The sequence below is a fragment of the Equus przewalskii genome, chromosome 3 (genome assembly GCF_037783145.1).
Source record: "Equus przewalskii isolate Varuska chromosome 3, EquPr2, whole genome shotgun sequence".
NCBI classification, from domain to species: domain Eukaryota; kingdom Metazoa; phylum Chordata; class Mammalia; order Perissodactyla; family Equidae; genus Equus; species Equus przewalskii.
In genome coordinates, this window is record NC_091833.1 from 188,623 (window position 1) to 201,914 (window position 13,292).

The following is a 13,292-nucleotide window of genomic DNA, read 5'->3' on the forward strand; positions in this document are numbered from 1 at the left end:
AAAGTAACTGGTACTTTAAAAGATTATATTAATACTAAATCAAGGTTCCCTTTCTTCCAGTTAACATTTTCAAATCAAAATTTCTTAAAATTTGTTACAAAGTTATCGTAAAGGAGTTAACATTTAAGTTGGATAAAGAACAAATCAATGTCAAAAACTGACATATCGTATCTAATAAAAGCCAAAGATGCACTTCAACAGATTTTAATATTATAACTTCACCAGCAAAAGAATTTCTTAACTCATAAACATTAATTTTAAATTTATATGATACAAACTATAAAAGATGGAAAGGTGGTAAACTCTCACAATTACCTGTAAAAGGTGATGATTTCTCTGAGTGTTTTATTTTTAGAAGTTTCCTATTAATAAATACATAACCACAGGGACAAGATTTACATGCAACAGGAACCTAGAGAAGACAAAAAGGAAAACATATATTACTATTTTACTATTTATTAAACTTTTCAAGTGTTTATGTGATCTCGTCAACCCACACAATAAGTTACTTGAAGGCAGAAATCACATATATATTTAAACTCCACCTCCTCATAAAAATTATTTGAGATAGGAATCATATCCTTCCCATTCTCCCAGTCCTTTACAGTTCCATGCATACAATACATGGTTAATAATGCTAACATGAGGGCCAGGGGAAGAAGTGAAGCACAAAAATTATTTCCTAAAATGTAGATATGGTAGGAATGGTAGGTATGTTTAACTTTTTAAGAAAACTACCAAACTATTTTCCAAAGTGGCTGTACCATTTTACAATCACACCAGCACTGTATGAGAATTCCAGTTCCTCCACATCCTCACCAACACTTGGTATGTTGTGTCATTTTAATTTTAGCCATTCTAATAGGGCAGTGGGATCTCACTGTGGTAATATGCATATCCCTAATGACTAATGATGTTGAGCATCTTTTCATGTGCTTAATTGCCATATGTGTACTTTGGTAAAATGTCTACTCAAATTTTTGCCCATTTTTAAATTGCGTTGTTTTCTTATTGAGTTTTGAGAGTCCTTTAAAAATTTTTGATACCAGTCCTTTATCAGATATATGCTTTGCAAAGATTTTAATCTCAGTTTGTATCTTCTTTCCATTCTCTTAACGATGACTTTCAGAGTAGAAGTTTTCATTTTGATGAAGTCCAATTTATCATTTTTTTCTTTTACGGGTCATACTTTTGGTGTTGTAATTTGCCTAACTTAAGTTCACAAAGATTCTTTGACAAGCATTTAAGTTCAGAAACTTAAGTAACTTAAGTTCACAAACATTTGCCTAACTTAAGTTCACAAAGATTTTTTACTATTTTCTAGACGTTTCATAGTTTTAAGTTTTTCATTTAGTCTATGATCCACCTTGAAATATTATTTGTATATGGCACAAGGCAAGATTCAAAGTTCATTTTTAAAGACAGTTATCATTCAAAGTATCTTCTCCAACCATAACAGGATAAAGTTAAAAATCAACAACAGATAGAAAATTCATAAATTTGTATAAAATAAACAACATACTCTTAAATAACCAATGGATCAAAAAAGAAATCACAAGGAAAATTAGAAAATACTTAGAGATGAATGAAAATGAAAATATACCATACCAAAACTCATGAGACACAGTGAAAGCAATGCTAAGGGGGAAATTTATAGCTGTAAACACATTAAAAAAAAGAAGAAACATCTCAAATCAATAACTTTACAACTTAAGAAACTAGAAAAAGAAGAATAAACTAAACCCAAAGCTAAGAAAAATAAGGAAATAATAATGATTAGAACAGAGATAAACAAAATAGAGAACAGAAAAATAAAGAAAATCAATGAAATCAAAGTTGGTTTCTTCAAAAAGATGAACAAAATTGGCAAACCTTTAGCTAGATTGACTAAAAAAAGAGAGGAGACTTAAATTACCAAGTCAGAAATGAAAGTGGGGGGTATTACTACTAATTCTACAGACATAAAAAGGATTATGAGAGGGCCGGCCCCATGGCCAAGTGGTTAAGTTTGCGCGCCCTGCTGTGGCGGCCCAGGGTTTCGCTGGTTCGGATCCTGGGCATGGACATGGCACTGCTCGTCAGGCCACGTTGAGGCAGCGTCCCACATGCCACAACTAGAGGCAGTCCCAACTAGAATATACAACTATATACTGGGGGGATTTGGGGGAGATAAAGCAGGGGGGAAAAAAAGGATTATAAGAGAGTACTGTGAACAACTGTATACCAACAAATTGGATAACCTAGATGAAATGGACAAATTCCTAGAAGCACAAAACCTACCAAGACTGAATCATGAACAAATAGACAATATAAGAGACTACAACTAGTAAGGAAACTGAATCAGGAATCAAAAATCTCCCAACAAAGAAAAACCCTGGACCTGATGGCTTCCTAGTGAGTTCTACTAAACATTTAAAGAACACCAGTCCTAGGGGCCGGCCCGCGGCCGAGTGGTTAAGTTCGCACACTCTGCTTCGGCGGCCCAGGGTTTCACCAGTTCGAATCCTGGGCGCGGACATGGCACCACTCATCAAGCCATGCTGAGGCAGCATCCCACATGCCACAACTAGAAGGACCCACAACTAAAAATACACAACTATGTACCCGAGGGGCTTTGGGAGAAAAAAGGAAAAATAAAAAAATTTTTTAAATCTTTAAAGAACACCAGTCCTCAGATTTTTCCAAAACAAGCTACACAACATGAACCTTGAGGACACTATGCAAAGTGAAATAAGCCACTTACAAAAGACAAATACCAGATGATTCCACTTCTAAGAGGTACCTAGAGTAGTCAAATTCATAGAGACACAAAATAGATGGGTAGTTGCCAGAGGCTGGGGGGAAGGAGAATGGACATTATTGTTTAATAGGAATACAGTTTCAATTTTGCAAGACGAAGAGTTCTGGAGATGGATGGCGGTGATGGTTGCACAATACGAATGTACTTAATACCACTGAACTGCACACTTAAAAACGGTTAAGATGGGGGCCAGCGCCATGGCTGAGTGGTTCAGTTCGTGTGCTCTACTTCAACGGCCCAGAGTTTTGCTGGTTCGGATCCTGGGCGTGGACATGGCACCGCTCATCAAGCCATGCTGAGGCGGGGTCCCACATAGCAGAGCTAGAAGGACATACAGCTAGAATATACAACTATGTACTAGGGGTGTTTGGGGAGAAGAAGAAAAAGAAAAAAGAGATTGGCAAGAGTTGTTAACTCAGGTGCCAATCTTTAAAAAAAACAATGGTTAAGATGATAAATTTTGTCATGTGTATCCTACCACAGTTAGAAAAATTAGAGAAAAAGTTGTGGTTTTTTGGCATAGGCATATCCACTTGTTCTAGCAGCACCTGTTGAGAAAAATACCCTTTCTCTACTACTCTGGTCACCCTGCAGAGACAGATGGACCTCCTATCTAAAATTTGGTTCAGATGTTGACACTGATGATACCATCCATGCACCAGGAGGGTATGAAAAGCCTTTCATAAAGAGGCTTTTTGGGAGTACAAGGCAGGCTCCCAGGCAGGTCCAAAATGGCTTGAGAGAGCAGGTAAAGAAGATTGGCTCTGTTTTTATTGTGGTTAGGAGGAGGGGCTGGGGTGAGGGTTCCTGCATGTGAGTGGCTATGGCTTACACAATTTGAACTTTCTGCTGTCACTAAAGGAGGGAGTACTGGCCTTTCTTATCAACTTGCCCAGATGTGGGACAGGAGGGGAAAGACATGCTGAGGCTTCAAAGCTGTCAGCAATCAAACATCAAAAACGGGAGTCAGGCACTTTATTATAATTCACTCTCCCAATGTTAACTGATGACTGAAATGTGCTGTTTCACTTAACTGAACGTGAACTTGTTTAAACAAGCCATTATGGCAATTATATGAGGTTTGTGCTTTAAGATCCTGACTGTAAAGACTGGGTGCGACGGCAGGGCTGTTGAGGTACCCCATGGGTAGCTAGGTAAAGGTGTATTATATTCCCTTGAAGATGATGGCAAGGTATGGCTGAGAGAGTCTTCAAACGGCACTAACCAGAACATGTTAGTTAAATCTATGCAAAGCATTTATGAGATATTGATTGGACTGAGTCAGTAATTTCCATTATATTGGGTACAGAGGCCTTAAAGGGTAGGACAGCATTAACGTTGTGGTAATGGAATGCATGGCACCATTCATTCTTTCCAAGTTTAAAAATCAGGTAAAATTGGGCTAATTAAATGGAGAAGCAGTGAGGATAATTCCTTCTCTAAATAATTCTTGTATCAGAGGTTTCAATTCATGAAGGCCTTGTTTCCCTTTACACTGTGCCATGTTAACTATTTTAACTGGGGGGACCAGGAAGTCTGTGGGGTCCCGTTTGGTAAAGCTGATGGTAAGTGCCAGAGACTTAATTTTAATGTATTACTTAATGGGTCAGGGCATCCATGCCCACTATGGGATATTTTAGGCTAAGAGACACTATGTCTATGGGGAATTTAGGCAAAGGAATAGTTCTGATGGTTAAGGTGAGACACACCTATCTGTTCTCTATTTTACATTTGGTAATTTCTCTGAAAGTATAGGTGTACCTTGTTTAAATTTAGTGAGCTCCCAGATACAACTGTAATTGGAGGCCCAGTATCAATTAAGGCCATGAAGGTTTGTCAATTGGTACACTTCAGCAGATGTTAAAGTTAACTCAGAATCTATGTTGTCAAGGCACAAAAGGCAATCAGAGCCCTTTTATCTTTTCGTTGCACAAAATCTAACTGGAAATTTTGGGTTTCTATTTGGGTTAAATTGTGGACCTGTTTCAGCTTTTTGTTTCCTTGGCTCCATCTCCTCAACTCAGAGAGCCTGCCATGCTACTCCTGAGCGTCCTTTCCCTAAGCCATAGCCAAGAATTCTCTTGGGAGAACCATAGGGCTCATCTAATTTGTTTCTCAATTCTCAGGGTAACTATCCTTCATTGCCTGATGTCCAGTGTCTTCAAAACCATTGTTTCAAATGTTTCATCTGTTTTTTCATAGCTGTTTCAGGTGGGAGAATAAATCTGGTCTCTATTACTCCACCTTGGCCAAAAACAGAAGTCTGTTACTTTTTTTTTTTTTTTTTTGCCTTTTATTTGTTTTGTTTACTTTTTATTTAAGGAAATTGTAGAGTCACATGCAATTATAAGAAATACTACAGAGAGGGGCCAGCCTGGTGGTGCAGCGGTTAGGTTCACAAGTTTTGCTTTGGTGGCCCAGGGTTTGCTGCTTTGGATCCCGGGTGCAGACCTATGTACCACTTGTCAAGCCTTGATCTGGCAGGCGTCCCACATATAAAATACAGGAAGATGGGCACGGATGTTAGCTCAGGGCCAATCTTCCTCAACAAAAAAGAAAACAAGAGAGAAGGACTGGCAGTAGATGTTAGCTCAGGGCTAATCTTCCTGAAAAAAAAAATACTACAGAGATCCCTACACATTTTGGCCTTTCCTCCAATAGTAACACTTTGCAAAATTACAGTATAATATCATGACCAGGACATTGATATGATACAATCCACTGTGATCTTATTTAGACATTTCATCATACTTTAACAGTTAAATCCCTTGCAAGAAAAACTTTTGAAGAGATACTGCCACCAAATAGTTTCACTAATGATGATCCTTAAATCAAAAATTATTCACCAAAAACCAGAAATGATTTTCAACAAAACAGTACCAGCAAGAATAAGTACAGACAAAAAACTGTAATTCCATATGTAAAACAGCCCATTCTCTTACTGTTTTTCTTTAATAAAGCCTAGTTATAGTGCTTTATATTCATGTAATTTCAAGATGCCTTATATTCTCGAACATAAGCACTTTATTAATTAAACTAATTAAGCTAACTAAAATTCTGGTACAGTTCTTTTACTTCAGTAATGTGAAACAGAATAAAGAAAACCTCATTTAAAATGAGGTCAGGAGGCCAGAAGGGAGAGCTCTCACACATTACTACTCAACATCAATTACAGACCCCAACAGGAAGAATCATCAATCACTACCCCAGCAGGAAGAAGATTTCCTCCTTGCCCAGCAACTCAGCCAATCAGAAACTGTCACCACTCCGAACTCTTGCTTTCCACCTACGGGTTTTCATTCAAAACAACCCCTCCCAACTTCCTCCGTTTTCTCCGCTGTTTGCTGACTTGCCTGTGACTTTTCAGGACAGGACTTGCTTGTCCTGAATTGCAACTCCTCTGCTATTCCCATATAAACCTATTTTGCTGGGAAAATAACTGGTTGTTTTGTTTGTTTAGGTTAACATTACATGGTGTCAGCAGTGAGATCCAGAGAAGACCCCCAACAACTCCAAGGCTGGTGGGCAAACGGGTGCTGGTACCCAGAGCCCACTGAGGTCACTGCTTTCTTGCCGACCCTGGAGTATGAGGTTAAGTTTTCTCCTAGATTCAATCTCTTCTCTCTTTGCATTTTGAGCTATCTAGCTTTATTCAAGATCTGTTTTATAAAGCCTTCATCCTTTCTGTATAAAAGCTTCATCCTTTCTGTTTAAAGCCTTTGTCCTTTCTAGGAGTACTTGTTTGGTGTAATTAGGCCTATTAGAAGTGTGCTAGCATTTGGCATGATTCCATCAGAATCAGGCTGTTTAGAAATTTTTCTTTTGCCCTGGAGAAAAACCTCAGAGAAATGGGATCCCAGGCATCTAAATGCTTTGAGGGCACTCCTCCTCCTCAGGGACCCCATCCAGTTTTATGTTTAAAGATTGCAGTCCATTCTGATGTGCATTTATAACTAAGTGGACCGACTTAACCAAAAGTAATTTAGATGCTAAAGTTTCTAAAAGACAAAATGACTTCAAAAACAGCTCTAAAAGGATCCTTCTAGCATACAAATAAAAAACCTTCAATTAAAAAAAACTGGTCACCTGAACAGGTAACCTAACTCTGCCAGAAAGTTTGTATGAGTTTTGTACTTGAGATATGGCTAAAATTTTAAAATTTCTGTGTCTATCTGTATGCTATGTATGTCTGTGTATGTATGTAACAGATATGTGATATTTTTCTACCTCTGAATGGTATTGCCAAAATTAATTTGTAAAAGAGTTCTATTTAATTGCCTTAAGGAAAATCACATGCTTATATAAAGCATTCCTAAAAAAATATATTTCAGTAATATAACAGAACCTCACCCAAGTGCTTTTCAGGTTCACATGATCTGAGAAAATATCAGAATTAAAGCTAGTTTAAGTTTGTTGGTTTAATTGAAACAGGTAGGTCTTTAGAGTTGTCAGCATTAAATATAATATTTTTCTTCTACCTCAGTTTATTAGTCAAATAAGTTCATGTTATCTTTGCAGCAAAATTTGTGAGCAAAAAAAAAAATCACTTGAGATGACAGCCAACTTTGTCTAACGTCTCATGAAGTTTTTGTGAATAATCCGAACATAATTGTTGGGAACAAATTATTTAGATAGATGAAAATGGAATAAGAATTTTTAGGTACAATAATTACGATATGTGTGTTTAAAAAATAGCCTCCTTGGCCAGCCCAGCAGAGTAGTGGTTAAATTTGTGTGCTCTGCTGAGACGCCCCAGGGTTCACGGGTTCGGATCCTGGGCGTGGGCCTACACACTGCTCATCAAACCATGCTGAGGCAGCATCCCACAGACAAAATAGAGGAAGATTGGCACAGATGTTAACTCAGGGACAATCTCCCTCAAGCAAAAGGAGGACGACTGGAAACAGATGTTAGCTCAGGGTCAATCTTCCTCACCTAAATAAGGAAATAAAGAGCATCTCTGGGCCCAGCTCTGTGACCAAGTGGTTAAAGTTCCACATGCCCCACTTCAGTGGCCCAGGGTTTCACAGGTTTGGATCCTGGGCGTGGACGTGGCACCGCATATCAGGCCATGCTGAGGTGGCATCCCATAAAGCAGAACCAGAAGGACCTACAACTATAATATACAACTATGTACTGGGGGGCTTTGGGGAGAAGAAGAAAAAAAGAAGATTGGCAACAGATATTAGCTCAGGTGCCAATCTTTAAAAATATAAAAAACAAAATAAATGGAGTTGGGAGGCCAGAAAGGGGAGTTTTCGCACAGTACCACTCAAGGTCAATTACAGGAAAGACAGTCAATTACAGACCCCAACAGAAAAAAATGTGCATTGCATCCCGAATAGAAATTGACTACCCTAGCAATTCAGCCAATGAGAAACCATCACCACCTTGAGCTCTTGCTTTTCTCCAGTGGACTTTCATTCAAAACAACCCCTCCCAATTTCCTCCTTTTTCCCTATCAAAAAATGTTCCTCTCCTTTGATTGTTGGACTTGCCTATGGCTTTTGCCATAGAATGTGTTTCCAAATTGGAATTCTTTGGTTTTTCCCGAATAAACTCATTTTGCTGATAAAATAACTAGCTATTTTATTTTTAAGGCTCATAAGGGAAACCTTTTTTTTTTTTAAAGATTGGCACCTCAGCTAACAACTGTCGCCAATCTTTTTTTTTTTTTCATTTCTTCGCCCCAAAGCCCCCCAGTACATAGCTGCATATTCCAGTTATAGATCCATCTGGTTGTGCTATGTGGGTCACCGCCTCAGCATGGCCTTATGAGTGGTGCCATGTTCGCACCGAGGATCCAAACCAGTGAAGCCCTAGGCCACTGAAGCAGAGTGCGCGAACTTAACCACTTGGCTGGCCCCCAAAACCTCTTTTAATTATGGCCTTTTGGAAACAGCCTCATCATAATCCTACGACAAATTAATCTTTTCACTTGCTTTTTCTAAAGAGTTAGAAAGTTCAGAATTCGCAGAAGTCTCTCTTTCCTCTGGACTATTAACTGACTCTGGGTTCTTACCCAAATTCATGGTTTCTGAATTTGCGACCTCATAAGCTGTATTAGTGGGCAACCTATTTGGTTCCAAACAGTTCTTTTGAGATAACAATACTGTCTTAATACATCTTCAGAGTTTTGCTATTTTTGTGAAGAGTTGTGAAGAGCTATTACTTCATGTTTATTCCCCCACTGTATCTTCCCAATGCTCTCAGTTAATTCTACAAGTTTGTTCTCTTCCTGTGTTCACTGTTCTATTTTCTCTTCCTAACTAACAGAAGCCTCCCATTGATCCACTTTACTAAATCCTCATGGTTACCTTAAGCAGGAACGTCCAGGAAGCATACAAGACTCCGGATTTGCCTCCAGAAGAAGAGGCTTTTTCCCCTGGGATGAAGTAAGTGCCAGTGACAACATGATTAGAAACTTCTCCCTAATATTGAGAGAGCTAGCCAATTCTAAAGCCAAAAACAGTAGCAGCCCAATGATTACTTAACTCACTAGCTAATGTAGTCTTAGCTCTCAATTACCTACTTGCCGAGCAGGAAGGTGTGCAATAGTGGCCACCACCTATAGCACATGGACAAACTCCTCTGGGGAAATAGAAACTCAATTGCATACAATCATGGAGCAAGCATACTGGTTGCAACAAGTCTCACCTGGCTCTCCATGGTCCCTTGATTTGTTCAGTTGGCTACTTTCAGGCCTAGGATCCTACTTTAGAACCATCGTACAATTTGGAATTGTCATGCTACTTATTTTCTTTTTCTTTGTTTTTTTAGGAAAATTAGCCCTGAGCTAACATCTACTGCCAATCCTCCTCTTTTTGTTGAGGAAGACTGGCCCTGAACTAACATCTGTGCCAATCTTCCTCTACTTTTATGTGGGACGCCTGCCACAGCATGGCTTAATAAGCAGTACGTATGTCCACACCCAGGATCCAAACCTGCAAACCCCAAGCCACCGAAGTGGAGCACACGAACTTAACTGCTACCCCCCCAGGCCGGTCCCTGTCATGTTACTTTTGATTCTGTTTTGTATAATTATTTTTAAGTTTTGTACTTGTTGCCTCCCAAACCTTTTATAAAAACAATATATCCAATAACGTGATGCTGATTCAACACTGCAAAATGATCTCCAACACTTATGACCTTGATAAAACATAGACTTTAGACGGGAAGGGCCTGAGTTCTCCCTCCTACCCCTCCTTATTACTCAAATATTACCTCAATAGGTTTCTAATCTGTGAACTTTCCCTCTGACATGAGACACAACATCCAGGAAGGCTCTCTTCTTGGCACCAAGGAACAAAAGCCACTGAATCAGGAAAACCTGACTCTTGATCAGCAATGCTTTCAAAGAAAGGTCTTGATCAAAAGGGAGAATGTGGGAACCAGCCCAGTGGCATAGTGGTGAAGTTTGCGAGCTCTGCTTTGGCAGCCCAGGGTTCGCAGGTTTGGGTCCCCAGCAGAAGGAAGGAAGATTTCCTCCTTGCCCAGCAAACAAGCCAATGAGAAACCATCCCACCCTGAACTTGCTTTCCACCAATGGAGTTTTGTCCAAACAGCCCCACCCAACTTTCTCTTTTGCTCTATAAAGTAATGTTCCTCTCTTTTGTTTGCCTATGGCTTTTGCTGTAACTTGCTTGTCTCAAATTGCAATTCATCTGCTATTCCCAAATAAACCCATTTTGCTGGTAAAATAACCAGTTTGTTTTATTTGTTTAAGTCAACAGTAAAAATACTGAAAAAGCAGAACTCTAGCTTGTATTTAAGAGAAAAACTTTAATAACTGATTTCCAAAACACACCTGCACTTCAGGTGTGTCCAAGTCCACATTTTATTAAGTATATCATTTGGTTCTTCAAATCACAACTAAAAACATTAATTTTTTAAAAAGATATATATGCCAGAGATAGGCATGTTTATCATTTTTTCATTTTACATCTTTGTTCAAATCAAGTTCAAAAGTATTAATTCACTTATTTAAGACTAAACATATGCCCAAGAAAATCATCTATGCCCACATTCAGAACTATCAAAAACTGTTAAATGAGAAACAGTACACACTCACATTCAATTAACAGGCTGATGTCCATTATGTAATGAAAAGGTTTAACGTAACATTCCTGCAACTGAGCTAATTATCACCATGATAACAACAAACTACTACTACCTCCACCAAATCCATTTATAAAAAGAGCTCCCTGTAAAAACAACTGTAAAATGGGTTGGACAAGTTGGATACTATTAATCCAAGAGTTAAGGACAATACAACGTGTACTCTGTGTTGAAGACTATTAATGAATTGCTCTAATGTTGCATTTCCAGGATTTTAAAAAGAAAAAAAATCCAAAATATTATTTACTGATAATATTGTTTGTAGGGGCAACTACATCAATTGACTCCTTGAACATAAATTGTTTTTACATTTTTCCAAGCAATACTGTAAACAAACCTAAGAAAAAAGTCCTTGTCTTATTTTGTTTCCTAGAGTAAAAGGAGCTAAAAAAGTAACCACGCTATAAACAATTCATTCCAATCCTTTATTACACAGAGAAGCAAAAATCACTGTTAGAAGGTATAAAATTCATAAAATCATGCTCGGTGTCAAAACATTCATCAAATAGAAAACAAAATAGCTCTATTAGAAAAACAGAAAAAAAATACCTAAGATAATAATTAAAACAACAAATACACAAAAAAATACCAGGAAGAACAAATGTTGTATGATTCCACTTACATGAGTTACCTAGAATAGGCAAATTCATAGACAGAAAGTAGGAGAGAGGTTACCAGGAGTTGGGAGGAGTGGGGAATGGGAAGTTGTTGTTTAAGGGGTGCAGAGTTTCAGCTTGGGATAACAAGAAAAGTTCTGGAAACGAACGGTGGTGATGGTTGTACAACACTGTGAATATACTTAATGCCATGGAACTGTATACTTAAAAATGGTGAAAATGGTAAACTTTATTTTATGTAGATTTTACTAAAGTTGTTTTAAAGATTTTTTTTTTCCTTTTTCTCCCCAAAGCCCCTCGGTACACAGTTGTATATTCTTCGTTGTGGGTCCTTCTAGTTGTGGCATGTGGGACGCTACCTCAGCGTGGTTTGATGAGCAGTGCCATGTCCGCACCCAGGATTCGAACCAATGAAACACTGGGCCACCCGCAGCGGAGTGCGCCAACTTAACCACTCGGCCACGGGGCCAGCCCCTAAAAATGTTTTAAATACTGAAGTTATTTCTTCCAAAGAGATTTATAATTACTCAAGTCAAATTATGTCAGAACATAACTAATTTAATTTTAGACTAAGAATAGGAATAATCTCTCACCTTGGAAAACATTACCAAATCCTTTTCATCCTGGTGGTGCTTCATGGCACTGGAAAAACATAAATTATATTTCTCTTGTATAATCCTTCTCTGACACTTCCACCACTGTCCTTAAGACACATTTGTATAAAACATAATATAGGGGCTGGCCCCGTGGCCAACCAAGTGGTTAAGTTCACACACTCTGCTTCAGCAGCCTGGGGTTCGGATCCTGGGCATGGACCTACACACTGTTCATCAAGCCATGCTGTGACAGCATCCCACATAGAAGAACTAGAAGGACATACAACTAGGATATACAACTATGTACTGAGGCTTTGGGGAGAAGAGAAAAAAAAGAGGAAGACTGCCAACAGATGTTAGTTCAGGGCCAACTCCCCCCCCCCACCAAAAAAAAGAAAGGAAAGAAAAGAAAATTAGCTCCTTTAAAAAAAAAAAAAACTATCAATTTGGTTGATCCACAAGATTGCTCCCAAAACAATGTGCTAATACCTCCTTTAAAAAAGAAAAAAAAAAAAGGCTCTCCAGTCTTTTAAAATTACTCAAATTTAAAATGATAAATATATGTGTAAATACAACTGTGTACATATATTTTTATTTCCTTCTATTTTTTCTTTTGAAGACATATGATTGGTTAAAGAAGATATCAGCAAGTTTTTCTGTAAAGGGTCCCAGAGCGAACATTTTAGGCTTGTGGGTCACATAACTGTGTCTCATATTTTTCTTTTTCCTTTTTCTTAGTAACTCTTTAAAAAGGCAAAAACCATTCTTAGCTTGTGGGTCCTAGAGAAACAAGCCAGGAGCCAGATTTGGTATGGGAGCCATATTTTGCCCACTTCTGACTTAAAGCAAAAAGTATAACATTGTATTGTTGAGTTTGTAACATTTATAGATGTAACAAACATGATAACTATAGCAAAGGTGACCAACCTTTCCAATTTGCCCAGGATTGAGGGAGTTGCCCATACAGAAGAATTTCAGTGCTAAAACCAGGAAATTCGCAGGTAAACAGAATATAAACTGATCACTCTAATAATAGCACAAAGATTGGGAGAAGTTTTAAAGGGAACTAGACGGTTACAAAGTTCTTATATTTTTCCTAAACTAATCCAGTATTGCCTCTAAATAGACTGTGATGTTAGGTTGTGTAATATAATTCAAGCA

General features: G+C 38.2%; 1 protein-coding gene and 1 long non-coding RNA gene across 2 annotated transcripts in view; one reads left to right on the top strand and one right to left on the bottom strand.

Moving 5' to 3' along the window:
* C3H16orf87 (chromosome 3 C16orf87 homolog) overlaps window positions 1–13,292 on the bottom strand; it is an 84,893-nt gene that overhangs the window by 55,274 nt on the left and 16,327 nt on the right. The window contains exon 2 of the mRNA XM_070613550.1: window positions 316–412. The gene's annotated coding sequence lies outside the window, so the exon portion shown is untranslated. The remainder of the gene's footprint in view (window positions 1–315; window positions 413–13,292) is intronic.
* LOC139082426 (uncharacterized) lies at window positions 6,137–10,500 on the top strand. The gene is made up of 3 exons (XR_011538400.1): window positions 6,137–6,391; window positions 9,127–9,195; window positions 9,581–10,500. It is a non-coding gene; the product is annotated as an uncharacterized lncRNA (long non-coding RNA).